Source organism: Nerophis lumbriciformis, linkage group LG02 (genome assembly GCF_033978685.3).
Source record: "Nerophis lumbriciformis linkage group LG02, RoL_Nlum_v2.1, whole genome shotgun sequence".
In the NCBI taxonomy this organism is placed as follows: Eukaryota; Metazoa; Chordata; class Actinopteri; order Syngnathiformes; family Syngnathidae; genus Nerophis; species Nerophis lumbriciformis.
In genome coordinates, this window is record NC_084549.2 from 72,644,514 (window position 1) to 72,670,000 (window position 25,487).

Sequence of the window (25,487 nt, forward strand, 5' to 3'; positions counted from 1 at the left end):
AGCATAAAGCATACAACGTTTGGTGGACAAATTGAGACAAAGAAAGAGTGGGAGATTTCACATGTAAACAAACTGTTGCGTCGCAGTCCACACCATGGCGAGTTCAATAACCGCCGAAATGAGTAGGACAAAATGACGTTCGCTGAATAGTGTCATCTGTGAAGCATAAAGCTTTCAACGTTTGGTGGACAAAATGAGACAAAGAAGGAGTGGAAGATTTTACATGTAAACAAACAGTTGTGTCACAGTCTACACCAATGGCGAGTTCAAGAACCGCTGAAATGAGTAGGACAAAACGATGTTCGCCGAATAGTGTCATCTGTGAAGCATAAAGCATAAAACGTTTGGTGGACAAAATGAGACAAAGAAGGAGTGGAAGATTTCACATTTAAACAAACAGTTGCGTCACAGTCCACACCAATGGCGAGTTCAAGAACCGCCGAAATGAGTATGACAAAACGACGTTCCCCAAATAGTGTCATCGGTGAAGCATAAAACACAAAACGTTTGGTGGACAAAATGAGACAAAGAAGGAGTGGAAGATTTCACGTGTAAAAAAAAAAGTGCCGTCACAGCCCACACCATGGCGAGTTCAAGAACCGCCGGAATGAGTAGGACAAAACGACGTTCCCCAAATAGTGTCATCGGTGAAGCATAAAACATACAACATTTGGTGGACAAAATGAGACAAAGAAGGAGTGGAAGATTTCACGTGTAAAAAAAATGTGCCGTCACAGACCACACCATGGTGAGTTCAAGAACCGCCAAAATGAGTAGGACAAAACGATGTTCGCCGAATAGTGTCATTGGTGAAGCATACATTCGCGCACAGCATAAAACGTTTGGTGGACAAAATGAGACAAAGAAAGAGTTGAAGATTTCACATTAAAGCAAACTGTGGTGTCACAAAGAGGAGTGGAAGATTGCACATGTAAACAAACTGTTGCATCACAAAACACACCATGGCAAGTTCAAGAACCGCCGAAATGAGTAGGACAAAACGATGTTCGCCGAGTAGTGTCATCGGTAAAGCATGAAGCATAAAACGTTTGGTGGACAAAATGAGACAAAGGAGTGGAAGATTTCACATGTAAACAAACTGTTGTGTCACAGACACACACCATGGTGAGTTCAAGAACCGCCGGAATGAGTAGGACAAAACGATGTTCCCCAAATAGTGTCATCGGTGAAGCATAAAGCGTAAAACGTTTGGTGGACAAAATGAGACAAAGAAGGAGTGGGAGATTTCACATGTAAACAAACAGTTGCGTCACAGTCCACACCAATGGTGAGTTCAAGAACCGCCGAAATGAGTAGGACAAAACGATGTTCGCCGAATAGTGTCATCGGTGAAGCATAAAGCATAAAACGTTTGGTGGACAAAATGAGACAAAGAAGGAGTGGGAGATTTCACATGTAAACAAACTGTTGCGTCGCAGTCCACACCATGGTGAGTTCAAGAACCGCTGGAATGAGTAGGACAAAACAATGTTCGCCGAATAGTGTCATCGGTGAAGCATAAAGCATAAAACATTTGGTGGACAAAATGACACAAAGAAGGAGTGGAAGATTTCACGTGTAAAAAAAATGTGCCGTCACAGCCCACACCATGGCGAGTTCAGGAACTGCCGAATTGAGTAGGACAAAACGACGTTCCCCAAATAGTGTCATCAGTGAAGCATAAAACATACAACATTTGGTGGACAAAATGAGACAAAGAAGGAGAGGAAGATTTCACGTGTAAAAAAAAATGTGCCGTCACAGCCCACACCATGGCGAGTTCAAGAACCGCTGGAATGAGTAGGACAAAACGATGTTCGCCGAATAGTGTCATCGGTGAAGCATAAAGCATACAACGTTTGGTGGACAAAATGAAACAAAGAATGAGTGGGAGATTTCACATATAAACAAACTGTTGCGTCACAGTCCACACCATGGTGAGTTCAAGAACCGCCGGAATGAGTAGGACAAAACAATGTTCGCCGAATAGTGTCATCTGTGAAGCATAAAGCATAAAACGTTTGGTGGACAAAATGAGACAAAGAATGAGTGGGAGATTGCACATGTAAACAAACTGTTGCGTCACAGTCCACACCATGGTGAGTTCAAGAACCGCCGAAATGAGTAGGACAAAACAATGTTCGCCGAATAGTGTCATCGGTGAAGCATAAGGCATAAAATGTTTGGTGGACAAAATGAGACAAAGAAGGAGTGGAAGATTTAACATTTAAACAAACTGTTGTGTCGCAGTCCACACCATGGTGAGTTCAAGAACCGTCGGAATGAGTAGGACAAAACGATGTTCTCCAAATAGTGTCATCGGTGAAGCATAAAGCATACAACGTTTGGTGGACAAAACGAGGCAAAGAAGGAGTGGAAGATTCCACATGTAAACAAACTGTGGCGTCACAGTCCACACCATGGCGAGTTCAAGAACGGCCGAAATGAGTAGGACAATACGATGTTCGCCGAATAGTGTCATCAGTGAAGCATACACACAAACATATTAAACAGTGGGCTTTATAACTAAAAGTGTGTGTGTGTGTGTGTGTGTGTGTGTGTGTGTGTGTGTGTGTGTGTGTGTGTTCCCTGCGGTTATATACACACACCATTAGCAAGTCATCCCCCCACCCCCCGCTCTACCACCTCCATCAGTCTCCCGCACACGGCTGCAGGATTTACACTTGATACCCGATATATTATGGATGGGAAGGAAAAAAAACAACAAACAATCCACCCGCCTTTTATACAGCACGCTTGTAAGAGGGGGGGGGGGGGGGGGGGGGGGGTGATTACAGTGGTCAAACAACACCTCAGGGGAGAATAATGGGGGGGGGGGAGGCTTTTTTTTTGTTCCTGGTGAGTGTCGTCTTGTAACAAATTGCAGCTCCACTCCCACTTGTGCCGTGAGTCCATTAAAGGCTGCCGGGGATGCATTCAGGCGCCAGTCTATGTTTTATTGTGATGATTATGCTTCTAATTGGGGATGAGGGTGACTTGATTAGACCCCCTCGTACGCACTAGTAAATTAAAAGGTGAGCTGCATTGTTGTTGCTGCACTCCTGTATGTGTGTGCGATTGCTCCTCCGAGACGCCTCATTTTATGCTTCACGTCACTAAAAAAAAAAAAAAAAAATCAGCATTATTTGTGGACGGTGTGGTGACGTTTTCATCTGACAATACTCGGAATTGGAAGCCGTGGTCGCGACTTATATTTGTCGTGTTGTTTTCCCGTCGGAATCAATTACTCACACTCAGGCACTCAAGTCTTGCCTGACTTTTAAAGTCATTTTGATAGTAGGCTAATATAGACACTTAAGTCATGCGTTGCATTCATTATAACACTTATAAAAGACTTTTAAAGTGATTTTGATAGTAGGCTAATATAGCTAATATAGACACTTACATAATGTGTTGTCTCCATTATAACACTTATATAAGACTTTTAAAGTCATTTTGATAGTAGGCTAATATAGACACTTACATCATGCGTTGTCTTCATTATAAGACTTATGTAAGACTTTTAAAGTGATTTTGATAGTAGGCTAATATAGACACTTACATCGTGCGTTGTCTTCATTATAAGACTTATGTAAGACTTTTAAAGTGATTTTGATAGTAGTCTAATATAGACACTTACATCATGTGTTGCCTTCATAATAACATTTATATAAGACTTTTAAAGTCATTTTGATAGTAGGCTAGCATAGCTAATATAGACACTTACATCATGTGTTGTCTTCATTATAAGACTTGTGTAAGACTTTTAAAGTCATTTTGATAGTAGGCTAATATAGACACTTACATCATGCGTTGTCTTCATTATAAAACTTATGCAAGACTTTTAAAGTCATTTTGATAGTAGGCTAATATAGACACGTACATCATGTGTTGCCTTCATTATAACACTTATATAAGACTTTTAAAGTCATTTTGATAGTAGGCTAATATAAACACTTACATCATGTGTTGTCTTCATTATAACACTTATATAAGACTTTTAAAGTCATTTTGATAGTAGGCTAATATAGACACTTGCATCATGTGTTGTCTTCATTATAACACTTGTATAAGACTTTTAAAGTCATTTTGATAGTAGGCTAATATAGACACTTACATCATGTGTTGCTTTCATAATAACACTTATATACGACTTTTAAAGTCATTTTGATAGTAGGCTAATATAGACACTTACATCATGTGTTGCCTTCATTATAACACTTATATAAGACTTTTAAAGTCATTTTGATAGTAGGCTAATATAGACACTTACATCATGTGTTGCCTTCATTATAACACTTATATAAGACTTTTAAAGTCATTTTGATAGTAGGCTAATATAGATACTTACATCATGTGTTGCTTTCATAATAACACTTATATACAACTTTTAAAGTCATTTTGATAGTAGGCTAATATAGACACTTACATCATGTGTTGTCTTCATTATAACACTTATATAAGACTTTTAAAGTCATTTTGATAGTAGGCTAATATAGACACTTACATCATGTTTTGCCTTCATTATAACACTTATATAAGACTTTTAAAGTCATTTTGATAGTAGGCTAATATAGACACTTACATCATGTGTTGTCTTCATTATAACACTTGTATAAGACTTTTAAAGTCATTTTGATAGTAGGCTATTATAGCTAATATAGACACGTACATCATGTGTTGTCTTCATTATAACACTTTTATAAGACTTTTAAAGTCATGTTGATAGTAGGCTAATATAACTAATATAGACACTTACATCATGTGTTGCCTTCATTATAACACTTATATAAGACTTTTAAAGTATTTTTAATAGTAGGCTAATATAGACACTTACATCATGTGTTGTCTTCATTATAACACTTATATAAGACTTTTAAAGCCATTTTAATAGTAGGCTAATATAGACACTTACATCATGTGTTGTCTTCATTATAACACTTATATAAGACTTTTAAAGTCATTTTAATAGTAGGCTAATATAGACACTTACATCATGTGTTGCTTTCATAATAACACTTATATACGACTTTTAAAGTCATTTTGATAGTAGGCTAATATAGACACTTACATCATGTGTTGTCTTCATTATAACACGTATATACGACTTTTAAAGTCATTTTGATAGTAGGCTAATATAGACACTTACATCATGTGTTGTCTTCATTGTAACACTTATATAAGACTTTTAAAGTCATTTTGATAGTAGGCTAATATAGCTAATATAGACACTTCCATCATGTGTTGCCTTCATTATAACACGTATATAAGACATTTTAAAGTCATTTTGATAGTAGGCTAATACAGGCACATCATGTGTTGTCATCATTATAACACTTATATAAGACTTTACAGTAATTTTGATAGTAGGCTAATTTAGCTAATATAGACACTTACACCATCTGTTGCCTTCATTATAACACTTATATAAGACTTAAAGTCATATATATATATATAGATATAGATATATATATATATATATATATATATATATATATATATATATATATATATAGATATATATATATATATATATATATATATATATATACAGTATATATTTACAAACCACTCATACACAAAATATGTTTTGTCGTAGGAATCTTGTCTCAGTGTACAAACCCTCGATTTTGTGCCTGTGCAATGTGGGCGGTTCTTATCCATGTCTACACGGTTGTAGTTTTGCAGGCTTATTATAAGTTCAAAGAAAGGGATGGACAAGAGACATGTGGTTTGAAACATTCAGGAAGTATTCACAGCGCTGTCGAAACGCCTCCTTTCTTCTGCTACTCACCAAATAACCACCAACAAGGTAAAGTGGATTGTGAGTGCACCACAAGGCTAGTGACAGACAGTGCGTGTTCGCAAGGTGGCTAAAGTGAATGTTGTTGTATTGACTTTGTTATTAAATATATGTGGCAGTTCAAGGTTGTCTCAACTACACTTCACCAGTCTATATGTTTATATATAAATATATAAAAAATAAAAAAATAAATATATATATATATATATATATATATATATATACACACACATACATACATAATGTTATAATGAAGACAACACATGATGTTAGTGTCTATATTAGTTATAGTAGCCTACTATCAAAATGACTTTAAACGTCTTATATAAGTGTTACAATGAAGACAACACATGATGTAAGTGTCTATATTAGCCTACTATCAAAATGACTTTAAAAGTCATATATAAGTGTTATAATGAAGACAACACATGATGTAAGTGTTTATATTAGCCTACTATCAAAATTACTTGGAAAGTCCTATATAGGTGTTATAATGAAGGCAACAAATGATGTAAGTGTCTATATTAGCCTACTATTAAAAATACTTTAAAAGTCTTATATAAGTGTTATAATGAAGGCAACACATGACGTAAGTGTCTATATTAGTTATATTAGCCTACTATCAAAATGACTTTAAAATGTCTTATATACGTGTTATAATGAAGGCAACACATGATGAAAGTGTCTATATTAGCTATATTAGCCTACTATCAACATGACTGTATATATATATATATATATATATATATATTGGACAAATAATAATTATTTTAATTGAATATTAAGAGTATGTGACAGTTCAACTCTTACCTTCTTTACTTCCATGACAACCTCTTTTAATCTCAGTCTAATCAATCAGAAATATCAAGCAGCTAAAATTCAAACATGGATCAGTGAGAATGTTTTGCATTTTTCCCATCATGCCTTGCAATTCATTTTAACGGGTGTAATTTTGTGTAATTTTATCCACAGAGTTCAGAGAGCAGGTTGTGTTATGTGTGACCATGTGTGTTGACTTTTTTTTTTTTTCCTGTGCCATGACTAGGAAAGGTTGTTCGGATTGAGTAATATAAGTAAATTATGTGCTTGCATTGACAATAAAGTGCACATCATGGTCACGAACCTGAGTTTCTCACATTGTCAACCAGACAGTTTGTCACCTATCAGAGTGGATATTGCACCCACTATTACCTGACGCATTCGTCACGTTTCATGTGTCAGGTAAACCGTGAGGTTTATTTGCCACTAGGCTGCAGGGAAATATATAGAATTGTTCATGTCTTTTCACCCTGAGTCGACTTGGTAAATTGTTGTTTTTTGGGGGGGAGATGCAACAATTTCAGTTCCGCCAGGTTTGAATGTGGTTTCTTGGCGCCGCACCAAAAGTGTCTAGGGGCCACTGCCAATCAAACCGCCGTGACTCCCCCGCGGCCCCGATGATGAAGCAGAAAATTGGAGCTGTCGTGTGTCTTTTGATCAACAATAGCAAATGTTTGTCGCGTTTGCATATTTATTAGTGCGCTGTTGAACCAAAATGTGGGCGTTTGTGAGTAAAAGAAGACATCAAATAAAAATCCTTCACGGAAGCACCGCTCCATTAGGGACGTTAATTTTATTGTATCTTTCTTTTTCTTTTTTTTCCAACACGGCGGAAATGGCCCCCGGGGATTTAATTTGTTCAACATATTCAACATTAGGGTAAACACTGAAAGAAATATACACCAGCAGACATTTTAATCTTGACACTCGTGCTCATTTGGAGTTTGGAAGGTCAAACCGATGCGGCATATGCTAATTAGGTAGTAGATGGCGGTCTACACACACACGCACACACACACACACACACACACACATGCACTCACTATGATTTATTGACGCTGTAGAATACAAAAACTGTGTGTCATTTACCTAACATCTCTCCCAAAAGCATCTTAGATACAAACCCCAAAAGCAGTGAAGTTGTCACGTTGTGTAAATGGTAAATAAAAAGAGAATACAACAAATTATTTTCAACTTATATTCAATTGAATAGACTGCAAAGACAAGATATTTCATGTTCACACTGAAAAAACTTTTTTTTTTTGTGCAAATAATCATTAATTTAGAATTGAATGGCAGCAACACATTGCAAAAAAGGCATTTTTACCAGTGTGTTACATGGCCTTTCCTTTTAACAACACTCAGTAAAGGTTTGGGAACTGAGGAGACACATTTTTGAAGTGGAATTCTTTCCCATTCAGCTTAAGTTGTTCAACAGTCTCCCTTCTCATATTTTAGCCTTCACACATTTTCAATGTCTGGACTACAGGCAGGCCAGTCTAGTACCCACACTCTTTTACTATGAAGCCACGCTGTTGTAACACGTGGCTTGGCATCGTCTTGCTGAAATAAGCAGGGGCGTCCATGGTAACGTTGCTACTAACCAATCTGGCGCCCTAGGCAAGATTTTGGGTGGCGCCCCCCCCACATCGGCAGTGAAGTGTATATACTCACAAGAAACCGAATAGCTTTGTCTTTGACCTTTTTTTTTACTTAAAGAAAGCAAATTAACAATCAGAATAGTTAAGAAGATAAAAAATATATGAATAAATAAATTAATGCAAAAAATAAAAAATGAATGTATGAAATACAATATTTTTTACATACATATTGCTTAATTAACATTAATGATGTGCACTTTAACAACTAGGCTTACAACTATACCTAATATATAAAGGGGTGGAAAAGTGACTATTACCTGCAGGGCAAACATTAGCTAACCAGAAGGCAATAACAATGTAAACAAAAAACACCTGCTTAAAAGATCTAATACAAATGTCCCTGAGGAATGTAAGGTGGGAGTACTGTAATTACCTAACGCTACATTATTATTTTCCATAACAATTTAGCCCCCTCCACAATATTAACCCGACGTTAAAACAGAACTAGCTACTTATTGATTAGCAATTGCCGAATCATGTCACATTAGCTTAATGCTAAAAAGCCAGGTTACTAGAGTCTAAAGTCATCAAATTCATGACTCGAGTCTGACTCGAGTCCAAGTCATGTGACTCGAGTCCACACCTCTGATATATAGAGACATACTGTAACAACGAAGTAAATAATGAAGATTAAAAACCAATTACAAAGAAAAAATAAAATAAATTAACTAAAAGCAGTCTTTTTCTCACAATGTGTCGACTTTTTGCTTTTGAAATTGGGAACAATTTCTCATATTATTTCTGTTTCTGTAATATTGCAATATTTTCTCGTAAAATTATTACTTTTTTGTGTAAAATTAATACTTTTTAACAGGCCCGGCCCTAACCAATCTGGCGCCCTAGGCAAGATTTTAGGTGGCGCCCCCCCCACATCGGCAGTGAAGTGTATATACTCACAAGAAACCGAATAGCTTTGTCTTTGACCTTTTTTTTTACTTAAAGAAAGCAAATTAACAATCAGAATAGTTAACAAGATAAAAAAAAATATGAATAAATAAATTAATGCAAAAAATAAAAAATGAATATATGAAATACAATATTTTTTACATACATATTGCTTAATTTACATTAATGATGTGCACTTTAACAACTAGGCTTACAACTATACCTAATATATAAAGGGGTGGAAAAGTGACTATTACCTGCAGGGCAAACATTAGCTAACCAGAAGGCAATAACAATGTAAACAAAAAACACCTGCTTAAAAGATCTGAGGAATGTAAGGTGGGAGTACTGTAATTACCTAACGTTACATTATTATTTTCCATAACAATTTAGCCCCCTCCACAATATTAACCCGACGTTAAAACAGAACTAGCTACTTATTGATTAGCAATTGCCGAATCATGTAACATTAGCTTAATGCTAAAAAGCCAGGTTACTAGAGTCTAAAGTCATCAAATTCATGACTCGAGTCTGACTCGAGTCCAAGTCATGTGACTCGAGTCCACACCTCTGGTATATAGAGACATACTGTAACAACGAAGTAAATAATGAAGATTAAAAACCAATTACAAAGAAAAAATAAAATAAATTAACTAAAAGCAGTCTTTTTCTCACAATGTGTCGACTTTTTGCTTTTGAAATTGGGAACAATTTCTCATATTATTTCTGTTTCTGTAATATTGCAATATTTTCTCGTAAAATTATTACTTTTTTGTGTAAAATTAATACTTTTTAACAGGCCCGGCCCTAACCAATCTGGCGCCCTAGGCAAGATACACTTCACATCGGCAGTGAAGTGTATATACTCACAAGAAACCGAATAGCTTTGTCTTTGACCTTTTTTTTTTTACTTACAACTATACCTAATATATAAAGGGGTGGAAAAGTGACTATTACCTGCAGGGCAAACATTAGCTAACCAGAAGGCAATAACAATGTAAACAAAAAACACCTGCTTAAAAGATCTAATACAAATGTCCCTGAGGAATGTAAGGTGGGAGTACTGTAATTACCTAACGTTACATTATTATTTTCCATAACAATATAGCCCCCTCCACAATATTAACCCGACGTTAAAACAGAACTAGCTACTTATTGATTAGCAATTGCCGAATCATGTAACATTAGCTTAATGCTAAAAAGCCAGGTTACTAGAGTCTAAAGTCATCAAATTCATGACTCGAGTCTGACTCGAGTCCAAGTCATGTGACTCGAGTCCACACCTCTGGTATATAGAGACATACTGTAACAACGAAGTAAATAATGAAGATTAAAAACCAATTACAAAGAAAAAATAAAATAAATTAACTAAAAGCAGTCTTTTTCTCACAATGTGTCGACTTTTTGCTTTTGAAATTGGGAACAATTTCTCATATTATTTCTGTTTCTGTAATATTGCAATATTTTCTCGTAAAATTATTACTTTTTTGTGTAAAATTAATACTTTTTAACAGGCCCGGCCCTAACCAATCTGGCGCCCTAGGCAAGATTTTAGGTGGCGCCCCCCCCCCCCCCCCCCCCCCCCCACATCGGCAGTGAAGTGTATATACTCACAAGAAACCGAATAGCTTTGTCTTTGACCTTTTTTTTTTACTTACAACTATACCTAATATATAAAGGGGTGGAAAAGTGACTATTACCTGCAGGGCAAACATTAGCTAACCAGAAGGCAATAACAATGTAAACAAAAAACACCTGCTTAAAAGATCTAATACAAATGTCCCTGAGGAATGTAAGGTGGGAGTACTGTAATTACCTAACGTTACATTATTATTTTCCATAACAATTTAGCCCCCTCCACAATATTAACCCGACGTTAAAACAGAACTAGCTATTTATTGATTAGCAATTGCCGAATCATGTAACATTAGCTTAATGCTAAAAAGCCAGGTTACTAGAGTCTAAAGTCATCAAATTCATGACTCGAGTCTGACTCGAGTCCAAGTCATGTGACTCGAGTCCACACCTCTGGTATATAGAGACATACTGTAACAACGAAGTAAATAATGAAGATTAAAAACCAATTACAAAGAAAAAATAAAATAAATTAACTAAAAGCAGTCTTTTTCTCACAATGTGTCGACTTTTTGCTTTTGAAATTGGGAACAATTTGTCATATTATTTCTGTTTCTGTAATATTGCAATATTTTCTCGTAAAATTATTACTTTTTTGTGTAAAATTAATACTTTTTAACAGGCCCGGCCCTAACCAATCTGGCGCCCTAGGCAAGATTTTAGGTGGCGCCCCCCCCACATCGGCAGTGAAGTGTATATACTCACAAGAAACCGAATAGCTTTGTCTTTGACCTTTTTTTTTTACTTACAACTATACCTAATATATAAAGGGGTGGAAAAGTGACTATTACCTGCAGGGCAAACATTAGCTAACCAGAAGGCAATAACAATGTAAACAAAAAACACCTGCTTAAAAGATCTAATACAAATGTCCCTGAGGAATGTAAGGTGGGAGTACTGTAATTACCTAACGTTACATTATTATTTTCCATAACAATTTAGCCCCCTCCACAATATTAACCCGACGTTAAAACAGAACTAGCTACTTATTGATTAGCAATTGCCGAATCATGTGACATTAGCTTAATGCTAAAAAGCCAGGTTACTAGAGTCTAAAGTCATCAAATTCATGACTCGAGTCTGACTCGAGTCCAAGTCATGTGACTCGAGTCCACACCTCTGGTATATAGAGACATACTGTAACAACGAAGTAAATAATGAAGATTAAAAACCAATTACAAAGAAAAAATAAAATAAATTAACTAAAAGCAGTCTTTTTCTCACAATGTGTCGACTTTTTGCTTTTGAAATTGGGAACAATTGCTCATATTATTTCTGTTTCTGTAATATTGCAATATTTTCTCGTAAAATTATTACTTTTTTGTGTAAAATTAATACTTTTTAACAGGCCCGGCCCTAACCAATCTGGCGCCCTAGGCAAGATTTTAGGTGGCGCCCCCCCCCCCCCCCCACATCGGCAGTGAAGTGTATATACTCACAAGAAACCGAATAGCTTTGTCTTTGACCTTTTTTTTTTTACTTACAACTATACCTAATATATAAAGGGGTGGAAAAGTGACTATTACCTGCAGGGCAAACATTAGCTAACCAGAAGGCAATAACAATGTAAACAAAAAACACCTGCTTAAAAGATCTAATACAAATGTCCCTGAGGAATGTAAGGTGGGAGTACTGTAATTACCTAACGTTACATTATTATTTTCCATAACAATTTAGCCCCCTCCACAATATTAACCCGACGTTAAAACAGAACTAGCTACTTATTGATTAGCAATTGCCGAATCATGTCACATTAGCTTAATGCTAAAAAGCCAGGTTACTAGAGTCTAAAGTCATCAAATTCATGACTCGAGTCTGACTCGAGTCCAAGTCATGTGACTCGAGTCCACACCTCTGGTATATAGAGACATACTGTAACAACGAAGTAAATAATGAAGATTAAAAACCAATTACAAAGAAAAAATAAAATAAGTTAACTAAAAGCAGTCTTTTTCTCACAATGTGTCGACTTTTTGCTTTTGAAATTGGGAACAATTTCTCATATTATTTCTGTTTCTGTAATATTGCAATATTTTCTCGTAAAATTATTACTTTTTTGTGTAAAATTAATACTTTTTAACAGGCCCGGCCCTAACCAATCTGGCGCCCTAGGCAAGATTTTAGGTGGCGCCCCCCCCCCACCCCCCCACATCGGCAGTGAAGTGTATATACTCACAAGAAACCGAATAGCTTTGTCTTTGACCTTTTTTTTTTTACTTACAACTATACCTAATATATAAAGGGGTGGAAAAGTGACTATTACCTGCAGGGCAAACATTAGCTAACCAGAAGGCAATAACAATGTAAACAAAAAACACCTGCTTAAAAGATCTAATACAAATGTCCCTGAGGAATGTAAGGTGGGAGTACTGTAATTACCTAACGTTACATTATTATTTTCCATAACAATTTAGCCCCCTCCACAATATTAACCCGACGTTAAAACGGAACTAGCTACTTATTGATTAGCAATTGCCGAATCATGTCACATTAGCTTAATGCTAAAAAGCCAGGTTACTATCACATTCTGTAACAGACAAATCATTTCATGTAGGCTAACGTTACCTACCTGCTACCTCTTGTCTTTTTCTCGTTTCTCCTCCTCTTCTTTTCTCTTTTTTCTTCCCTGGGCACCTGACAGTTTTGGCCGTTTTGACATCTTGTGTTGATTTTTTGATGTGGTGACGTCCAAAAAGAGTCATGATACGGGAAGGGAGGGGGCGCACCGTGCGGGGGGGGGGCGTAATATTGTAACAAATAATATTTCTATTTTCCGGGTGTTGTTGATAAATGGCTTTGGCTTTGCATAGTAGAGTTTAACTTTCACTTACAGATGTAGCGACCGACTGTAGTTACTGACGGTGGTTTTCTGAAGTGTTCCTGAGCCCATGTGGTGATATCCTTTACACACTGATGTGGCTTTTTGATGCCTGAGGGATCCAAGGTGCGTAATATCAAGGCTTACGTGCAGTGATTTCTCCAGATTCTCCGAACCTTTTGATGATATTACGGAGCGTAGATGGTGAAATCCCTAAATTCCTTGGTTGAGAAATGTTGTTCTTAAACAATTTGCTCAGGCATTTGTCGACAAAATGGTGACCCTCGCCCCCGTCCTTGTTTGTTTCATGGAAGCTGCTTTTATACCCAATCATGGCACCCACCTGTTCCCCAATTAGCCCGTTCACCTGTGGGATGTTCCAAATAAGTCTTTGACGAGCATTCCTCAACGTTTCTCACTCTTTTTTGCCACTTGTGCCAGCTTTTTTTGAAACACGTCGCAGGCATCCAATTCCAAATGAGCTAATATTTGCAAAAAAATAACAAAAGTTTACCAGTTTGAACGTTAAATATCTTGTCTTTGCAATCTATTCACTTGAATATAAGTTTATTTACCATTAACACAACGTGACAACTTCACTGCTTTTGTCTTTTGCACATAAACAGAACCAATTAATTGTCATGTCTGTGTGATCATGTTTTGTTTTAGTAATGTTCGGTTTAAATTTTGGACTTTTTGTGCACTTTTGTTTTGTTTTGTCACCATAGCAACCATTAGTTTCACCTGTCACGTCACGCACCTGTTCCACGTTTGGACTCATGAGCTGGTACTCATCCGGTACCAGCTCCACGACGCCAAGCTCCGGTACCAGCTCCACGACGCCAAGCTCCGGTACCAGCTCAACAAGTCCAAGACCAAGACCCTCCACGCCAAGCCCAAGACCAAGACCCTCCACGCCAAGACCCTCCACGCCAAGTGCCGCCAGTCGCAGCTCCACGACGCCAAGTGCCGCCAGTCGCAGCTTCACGACGCCAAGTGCCGCCAGTCGCAGCTCCACGACGCCAAGTGCCGCCAGTCGCAGCTTCACGACGCTAAGTGCCGCCAGTCGCAGCTTCACGACGCCAAGTGCCGCCAGTCGCAGCTTCACGACGCCAAGTGCCGCCAGTCGCAGCTCCACGACGCCAAGTGCCGCCAGTCGCAGCTCCACGACGCCAAGTGCCGCCAGTCGCAGCTCCACGACGCCAAGTGTTGCCAGTCGCAGCTTCACGATGCCAAGTGCCGCCAGTCGCAGCTTCACGACGCCAAGACCCGCCATGCCAAGACCAAGACCAAGACCCGCCATGCCAAGACCAAGACCAAGACCCGCCATGCCAAGACCAAGACCAAGACCCGCCATGCCAAGACCAAGACCAAGACCCGCCATGCCAAGACCTAGACCAAGACCCGCCATGCCAAGACCAAGACCCGCCATGCCAAGACCAAGACCCGCCATGCCAAGACCTAGACCAAGACCAAGACCCGCCATGCCAAGACCAAGACCCGCCATGGCAAGACCAAGACCCGCCATGCCAAGACCAAGACCCGCCATGCCAAGACCAAGACCTGCCATGCCAAGACCAAGACCCACACCAAGACCAAGACCTATACCAAGACCCACGCCGAGCTTCGCCGCCTGACGCGCCACGCCGAGCTTCGCCGCCTGACTCACCACGCCAAGCCACGCCTGCCACGATGACGACGCGCCTGCCTCCTCGTCGGCCACGGATATGGCCGCTACCTGGTCGCCCGCCACGCCAAGTGCGCCCACCTCCCAGTCGGCCACGAATGTGGCCATTCCCTGGGCGCCCGCCTCGCCTGCTGCAGCGGCGTTCCACTCGCCGCCGCCACCTAACTCTGCCCCGGTGGATACGGGGACACGTGGCCTGGCGACCCACCGCCATGTCCCCCTCCCGCCCTCCCATGACTCTTGTTGATATTTTCTGTTTTTGGACATCTGGGATCTGTCCGTAAGGGGGGGATTCTGTCATGTCTGTGTGATCATGTTTTGTTTTAGTTTAAATTTTGGACTTTTTGTGCACTTTTGTTTTGTTTTGTCACCATAGCAACCATTAGTTTTGCACCTGTCACGTCACGCACCTGTTCCACGTTTGGACTCATTGTGCACTCTTGTCACCATAGCAACCATTAGTTTTGCACCTGTCACGTCACGCACCTGTTTCACGTTTCGAGTCACGCACCTGCTTCCACTAATCATGTCCATAGTATTTAAGTTCATTCATTTTCTGTTGTTCGTGCTGACGACATCCCCGCATTTATGCTCCTGCACACTCTCCACCCCCTGATGACCCTTGCTACTCTTTTTTTTCATGCCGGTTCCATGCCAAGTAAGTTTTTGTTTGTTAAGCCACAGTTAGTGTTTTGTAGTGATGGGTTGATGAGGCGTCATGAAGCGTTTCGACACATTGCAAAACTGTATTGATACTGTGTCGATACTGTGTCACTAAATACTGACATCTGCTGGACATTAAAAATCCCTACAGGCAACCTATGGACCGACTCAACTGACACTGATTTGATGCCCTAGTACAGGGGTCACCAACCTTTTTGAAACCAAAAACTACTTCTTGGGTACTGATTAATGCGAAGGGCTACCAGTTTGATACACACTTAAATAAATAAATATATTGTCATTTGTAAGTTACACGTAAGTGTGATTTAAACAAAATTAGCTAAATAAATAAATGTATATTTATATAAAAATGGGTATTTCTGTCTGTCATTCCGTCGTACATTTTTTTTTCCTTTTACAGAAGGTTTTTTGTAGAGAATAAATGATGAAAAAAAAAACACTTAATTGAACGGTTTAAAAGAGGAGAAAACACGAAAAAAATTTAAATAAAATTTTCAATTTCGACTCTTTAAAATTCAAAATTCAACCGACAAAAAGAAGAGAAAAACTAGCTAATTTGAATCTTTTTGAAAAAATTAAAAAAAATAATTTATGGAACATCATTAGTCATTTTTCCTGATTAAGATACATTTTTAGAATTTTGATGACATGTTTTAAATTGGTTAAAATCCAATCTGCACTTTGTTAGAATATTTAACAAATTGGACCAAGCTATATTTCTAACAAAGACAAATCAGTATTTCTTCTAGATTTTCCAGAACAACAATTTTAAAAGAAATTCAAAATACTTTGAAATAAGATTTAAATTTGATTCTACAGATTTTCTAGATTTGCCTGAATAATTTTTTTTGAATTTTAATCATAGTAAGTTTGAAGAAATATTTCACAAATATTCATCCATCCATCCATCCATCTTCTTCCGCTTATCCGAGGTCGGGTCGGGGGGGCAGCAGCCTAAGCAGGGAAGCCCAGACTTCCCTCTCCCCAGCCACTTCGTCCAGCTCTTCCTGTGGGACCCCGAGGCGTTCCCAGGCCAGCCGGGAGACATAGTCTTCCCAACGTGTCCTGGGTCTTCCCCGCGGCCTCCTACCGGTCGGACGTGCCCTAAACACCTCCCTAGGGAGGCGTTTGGGTGGCATCCTAACCAGATGCCCGAACCACCTCATCTGGCTCCTCTCGATGTGGAGGAGCAGCGGCTTTACTTTGAGCTCCTCCCGGATGACAGAGCTTCTCACCCTATCTCTAAGGGAGAGCCCCGCCACCCGGCGGAGGAAACTCATTTCGGCCGCTTGTACCCGTGATCTTGTCCTTTCGGTCATAACCCAAAGCTCATGACCATAGGTGAGGATGGGAACGTAGATCGACCGGTAAATTGAGAGCTTTGCCTTCCGGCTCAGCTCCTTCTTCACCACAACGGATCGATACAGCGTCCGCATTACTGAAGACGCCGCACCGATCCGCCTGTCGATCTCACGATCCACTCTTCCCTCACTCGTGAACAAGACTCCGAGGTACTTGAACTCCTCCACTTGGGGCAAGATCTCCTCCCCAACCCGGAGATGGCAATCCACCCTTTTCCGGGCGAGAACCATGGACTCGGACTTGGAGGTGCTGATTCTCATCCCAGTCGCTTCACACTCAGCTGCGAACCGATCCAGTGAGAGCTGAAGATCCTGGCCAGATGAAGCCATCAGGACCACATCATCTGCAAAAAGCAGAGACCTAATCCTGCAGCCACCAAACCAGATCCCCTCAACGCCTTGACTGCGCCTAGAAATTCTGTCCATAAAAGTTATGAACAGAATGGGTGACAAAGGGCAGCCTTGGCGGAGTCCAACCCTCACTGGAAACGTGTCCGACTTACTACCGGCAATGCGGACCAGGCTCTGGCACTGATCATACAGGGAGCGGACTGCCACAATCAGACAGTCCGACACCCCGTACTCTCTGAGCACTCCCCACAGGACTTCCCGAGGGACACGGTCGAATGCCTTCTCCAAGTCCACAAAACACATGTAGACTGGTTGGGCAAACTCCCATGCACCTTCAAGGACCCTGCGGAGAGTATAGAGCTGGTCCACAGTTCCACGACCAGGACGAAAACCACACTGTTCCTCCTGAATCCGAGGTTCGACTATCCGGCGTAGCCTCCTCTCCAGTACACCTGAATAGACCTTACCGGGAAGGCTGAGGAGTGTGATCCCACGATAGTTAGAACACACCCTCCGGTTCCCCTTCTTACAGAGAGGAACCACCACCCCGGTCTGCCAATCCAGTGGCACCGCCCCCGATGTCCACGCGATGCTGCAGAGTCTTGTCAACCAAGACAGCCCCTCACAAATATTCTTCGTCGAAAAAACAGAAGCTAAAATATTTATTATTCTTTACAATAAAAACAAATTAAAAAATTACTTGAACATTGATTTAAATTGTCAGGAAAGAAGAGGAAGAAATTTAAAAGGTAAAAAGGTATATTTGTTTAAAAATCCTAAAATCATTTTTAAGGTTGTATTTTTTCTCTAAAATTGTATTTCTAAAAGTAATAAGAAGCAAAGTAAAAAAAATAAATGAATTTATTTAAACAAGTGAAGACCCATCCATCCATCCATTTTCTACCGCTTATTCCAAGTGAAGACCAAGTCTTTGAAATATTTTCTTGGATTTTCAAATTCTATTTGAGTTTTGTCTCTTTTAGAATTAAAAAATGTCGAGCAAAGCGAGACCAGCTTGCTAGTAAATAAATGACATTTAAAAAATAGAGGCAGCTCACTGGTAAGTGCTGCTCTTTGAGCTATTTTTAGAACAGGCCAGCGGGCGACTGATCTGGTCCTTACGGGCTACCTGGTGACCGCGGGCACCGCGTTGGTGACCCCTGCCCTAGTATATACAATAATATAAACCGAGTCATCGTATTTCATTTAGGATTATTTCATATCTTCATTTAAATAAAAATATATTTGTATCTTTTTTAGATACAGTCAATAAATAATGTGAACATGTATCATAACATGGAAATCTAAGAGAACGTGTTGTGGATGATTGTGGACTGGGAATTGTTTTTATTTTATTTTTTTACACATTTTTATAAAAAAAGAAAGTTTTTCCGACGTATTACATTTTAGACGATTTCTCTTCTTAGTTATTATTTCACCGGCTGTAGAAAAGACCCGCTCACAGGGCACAGAGGAGGCGTCAGTGCGACACAGTTCGGGTATCGGTCACGTGACCAAAACAGCTCATGATCGGTCACGTGACTTTCTAAAAGCGGTACGCGCACCGACACAGGGTTTTGCTCTATGAGCTCGACGCATGCGCCGATGCATCGGTGTTGCCGGACCCATCACTATCCCACGCTGTAATTTTGAATTAACTTTTTTCCTCCCTCAGAGCGACTTTTGTCATTCTACCTTTTTCTACCGCAGTGGTGAGTTATAATTTTTCCTTAAAGATTTTTTCCTCAAGACTGATTTTTTGTTTACATTTATTAGAGTAGTTAAGTTTTATAGTCTCTATTTTCTTCCTCCTGTTGGAGCGTTTTTTTGTTAAAAGTTTTTTGATAACAGATACGGTGCTAATTATTAGTGATGGGTTGATGAGGCGTCATGAAGCGTTTCGACACATTGCAAAACTGTATTGATACTGTGTCGATACTGTGTCACTAAATACTGACATCTGCTGGACATTAAAAATCCCTACAGGCAACCTATGGACCGACTCAACTGACACTGATTTGATGCCCTAGTACAGGGGTCACCAACCTTTTTGAAACCAAAAACTACTTCTTGGCTACTGATTAATGCGAAGGGCTACCAGTTTGATACACACTTAAATAAATAAATATATTGTCATTTGTAAGTTACACGTAAGTGTGATTTAAACAAGAATAGCTAAATAAATACATTTATATATCAAATAAAATGGGTATTTCTGTCTGTCATTCCGTCGTACATTTTTTTTTCCTTTTACGGAAGGTTTTTTGTAGAGAATAAATGATGAAAAAAAAACACTTAATTGAACGGTTTAAAAGAGGAGAAAACACGAAAAAAATTAAAATAAAATTTTCAATTTCGACTCTTTAAAATTCAAAATTCAACCGACAAAAAGAAGAGAAAAACTAGCTAATTTGAATCTTTTGGAAAAAATTAAAAAAAATAATTTATGAAACATCATTAGTCATTTTTCCTGATTAAGATACATTTTTAGAATTTTGATGACATGTTTTAAATTGGTTAAAATCCAATCTGCACTTTGTTAGAATATTTAACAAATTGGATCAAGCTATATTTCTAACAAAGACGAATCAGTATTTCTTCTAGATTTTCCAGAACACAAATTTTAAAAGAAATTCAAAATACTTTGAAATAAGATTTAAAATTTGATTCTACAGATTTTCTAGATTTGCCAGAATATTTTTTTTTAAATTTTAATCATAGTAAGTTTGAAGAAAAATTTCACAAATATTCTTCGTCGAAAAAACAGAAGCTAAAATATTTATTATTCTTTACAATAAAAAAAAAAAAAAAAAAAATTACTTGAACATTGATTTAAATTGTCAGGAAGAAATTTAAAAGGTAAAAATTTGTTTAAAAATCCTAAAATCATTTTTAAGGTTGTATTTTTTCTCTAAAATTGTATTTCTAAAAGTAATAAGAAGCAAAGTAAAAAAAATAAATGAATTTATTTAAACAAGTGAAGACCCATCCATCCATCCATTTTCTACCGCTTATTCCAAGTGAAGACCAAGTCTTTAAAATATTTTCTTGGATTTTCAAATTCTATTTGAGTTTTGTCTCTTTTAGAATTAAAAATGTCGAGCAAAGCGAGACCAGCTTACTAGTAAATAACGCTACAAAACAACCAAAGAAACAAAAAGTTTTGCCTGAGGAGACAAAAAAAGGACAATCAAGGAGGGATTTCAGACCAACGCTGCTTTGTTCCTGCTAAACTCGTAAGTGACTTTCAATGCTCAAATCAAAATGCTAATGCTAATGTTAGCTAACAGAAATTAGTGTGCTAGCCATAAATAGCCACAAGCTAGATAGTTCACAGTAGTGATGGGTTGATGAGGCGTCATGAAGCGTTTCGACACATTGCAAAACTGTATTGATACTGTGTCGATACTGTGTCACTAAATACTGACATCTGCTGGACATTAAAAATCCCTACAGGCAACCTATGGACCGACTCAACTGACACTGATTTGATGCCCTAGTACAGGGGTCACCAACCTTTTTGAAACCAAAAACTACTTCTTGGGTACTGATTAATGCGAAGGGCTACCAGTTTGATACACACTTCAATAAATAAATATATTGTCATTTGTAAGTTACACGTAAGTGTGATTTAAACAAAATTAGCTAAATAAATAAATGTATATATATATATAAAAATGGGTATTTCTGTCTGTCATTCCGTCGTACATTTTTTTTTCCTTTTACGGAAGGTTTTTTGTAGAGAATAAATGATGAAAAAAAAAACACTTAATTGAACGGTTTAAAAGAGGAGAAAACACGAAAAAAATTAAAATAAAATTTTCAATTTCGACTCTTTAAAATTCAAAATTCAACCGACAAAAAGAAGAGAAAAACTAGCTAATTTGAATCTTTTTGAAAAAATTAAATAAAGAATTTATGGAACATCATTAGTCATTTTTCCTGATTAAGATACATTTTAGAATTTTGATGACATGTTTTAAATTGGTTAAAATCCAATCTGCACTTTGTTAGAATATTTAACAAATTGGACCAAGCTATATTTCTAACAAAGACAAATCAGTATTTCTTCTAGATTTTCCAGAACAACAATTTTAAAAGAAATTCAAAATACTTTGAAATAAGATTTAAATTTGATTCTACAGATTTTCTAGATTTGCCAGAATATTTTTTTTTGAATTTTAATCATAGTAAGTTTGAAGAAATATTTCACAAATATTCTTCGTCGAAAAACCAGAAGCTAAAATATTTATTATTCTTTACAATAAAAAAAAAATTAAAAAATTACTTGAACATCGATTTAAATTGTCAGGAAAGAAGAGGAAGAAATTTAAAAGGAAAAAATGTATATTTGTTTAAAAATCCTAAAATCATTTTTAAGGTTGTATTTTTTCTCTAAAATTGTATTTCTAAAAGTAATAAGAAGCAAAGTAAAAAAAATAAATGAATTTATTTAAACAAGTGAAGACCCATCCATCCATCCATTTTCTACCGCTTATTCCAAGTGAAGACCAAGTCTTTAAAATATTTTCTTGGATTTTCAAATTCTATTTGAGTTTTGTCTCTTTTAGAATTAAAAATGTCGAGCAAAGCGAGACCAGCTTGCTAGTAAATAACGCTCCAAAACAACCAAAGAAACAAAAAGTTTATTATAAATATTATATATATATATATATATATATATATATATATATATATATTATAAATATTTCACAAATATTCTTCGTCGAAAAACCAGAAGCTAAAATATTATAGTAAATATATAGTAAATAATACAGTAAAACGAAAGTAAAAAAATAGTAAATAACGCTCCAAAACAACCAAAGAAACAAAAAGTTTATTATAAATATTATATATATATATATATATATATATATATATATATATATATATTATAAATATTTCACAAATATTCTTCGTCGAAAAACCAGAAGCTAAAATATTTATTATTCTTTACAATAAAAAAAAATAAAAAAAATTACTTGAACATCGATTTAAATTGTCAGGAAAGAAGAGGAAGAAATTTAAAAGGTAAAAAGGTATATTTGTTTAAAAATCCTAAAATCATTTTTAAGGTCGTATTTTTTCTCTAAAATTGTATTTCTAAAAGTAATAAGAAGCAAAGTAAAAAAATAAATGAATTTATTTAAACAAGTGAAGACCCATCCATCCATCCATTTTCTACCGCTTATTCCAAGTGAAGACCAAGTCTTTAAAATATTTTCTTGGATTTTCAAATTCTATTTGAGTTTTGTCTCTTTTAGAATTAAAAATGTCGAGCAAAGCGAGACCAGCTTGCTAGTAAATAAATGACATTTAAAAAATAGAGGCAGCTCACTGGTAAGTGCTGCTCTTTGAGCTATTTTTAGAACAGGCCAGCGGGCGACTGATCTGGTCCTTACGGGCTACCTGGTGACCGCGGGCACCGCGTTGGTGACCCCTGCCCTAGTATATACAATAATATAAACCGAGTCATCGTATTTCATTTAGGATTATTTCATATCTTCATTTAAATAAAAATATATTTTTATCTTTTTTAGATACAGTCAATAAATAATGTGAACATGTATCATAACATGGAAATCTAAGAGAACGTGTTGTGGATGATTGTGGACTGGGAATTGTTTTTATTTTATTTTTTTACACATTTTTATAAAAAAAGAAAGTTTTTCCGACGTATTACATTTTAGACGATTTCTCTTCTTAGTTATTATTTCTCCGGCTGTAGAAAAGAGCCGCTCACAGGGCACAGAGGAGGCGTCAGTGCGACACAATCCAAGTCCTGACATTAATCTTGCATGTTGGGGTGCTACTGTACAGTATATGATCTTTTTTTTCCCCCCTCATAATAGTACAACCTTTTTTCTCATAAAATGAATTGTTCTGCAACGAATAAAAGCGTGACCATGACCCGGACTTTGTAAGGGATATCTCCTCACTGGACAAGCGGTGACCAAGGGAGACGTCGCTGCTTCAGAAGTGAATCCATTAATTGAACTGGTGAAGCAATTATGAAATATGCATGCGGAACGTAATGGCTTGGAAGTCTATTATTGTCCTGCGCTGCCGGTTTTGGCGTTTGACGCTTTAATTGGCTAGTCTCAGCGCTTACTCTGCGAGGGGAAATATTTCTGGGACAACTTCTGAGACGCACGCAGACATGTTTGCTGCACCTCAGAGGACGTACAGTGCGGCGAGTTGATTTCCATTCATTCATACCCCCTAAAGCAAACATACCTTGGTGCACCACGCTGCAGAAATGATGATTCACGCGGCTTTACGCTGACATTTGGGTCCCCAAAAGGGAGGTGAGTTGCTGCAGTGTGACTGTGTAAACACATTAATGTCGCCACTGCATAAGGAATAGCTGCACACACACACACACACACACACACACACACACACACACACACACACACTTTTTTGTATTTCTTACCTTCTGGAGACCTCCAAAAAATGCTTCCCTCTTTAGGACCAGCCTCTCTAGATATATAAAGATTAGTATTTACAACATTAATAATACATACATACTATGCAAATATAAAAAAGGTAAGCTTTTAGTTTATTGTTTTTGTTTGTAATTGTTTTTTTAATCGTCATTATTTACTTCAATCATTTTTTTTAAATAGAAATAAATACTAATAATAATGATTTCAAAGCAAGTTATCCATGAAATTGTGCAATGTAAAAGTAGCAATAGATTTTATGGTCAAATTGTGAAATTGACTGTGGTTTTTACAGCATTTTTCTCTAAATGAAAAAAAAACCTACTTTTTTTTTACTGTAATAAACTTTATAGTTTTACACCGAAAAATATATAATTGTTGATTTGCGGTAAAAAAAAAAAAAAATAAAAAAAAAATAAATAAATAAATAAAAAATTAAATTTACAGTAAAAAACAAATGTACATTTTCCAGTAAAATTCTGGCAATTGAGCTGCCTGTTATTTTTTTTACCATAAAAACAGCAGTACTGTTTTTCCATTTACAGTAATATACACTACGGTTTGAGGTGAAAATATTGCAACTTACCATATTTTATTTACATTTTAGTAAAAAAAAAATCTACTAATAAATAATAATATAACAAATTATATTATATAATAAACACAACTGCGATGTAGATACATATTTATTTTATTGTTTTCAATTAATTCTGACCAGAAGGGGAGCACTTAAAATGTTTACACGCACTTGTTATTTCATATGTTGACCGGAGGAGGATCACTTTTAAAAAAGACACACACTCAATTTGAAAAAATCCCTCCTTTTCGGGACCACCCTCATTTTTACAGATTTCACCACCAGGGGTGCAAATGAGACATTCTCTATCAGATGCAATGGTGTAAGGGACAAGCGGTAGAAAATGGATGGATTTATGCCCTAACTTGTTCACCGGTCCTCATATAGAAGGTACTTTTCCTTGTTGATGTCTCAAGAAGGGTGTAAATACAAGAACACACACACACACACACACACACACACACACACACACACACACACACACACACACACACGCACACACACACACATTTTTGTATTTTTTACCTTCTGGAGACCTCCAAAAAATGCCTACCTCTTTAGAACCACCCTTTCTAGATATATAACAATTAGTATTTACAACATTAATAATATATACATACTATGCAAATACAAAAAAGGTAAGCTTCTAGTTCATTGTTTTTGTTTGTAATTGTTTTTTTAATCTTCATTATTTACTTCAAGTTACTACAGTATGTGTCTAGATCACAGGTGTGGCCCGCCACTTCATTTTATTTGGCCC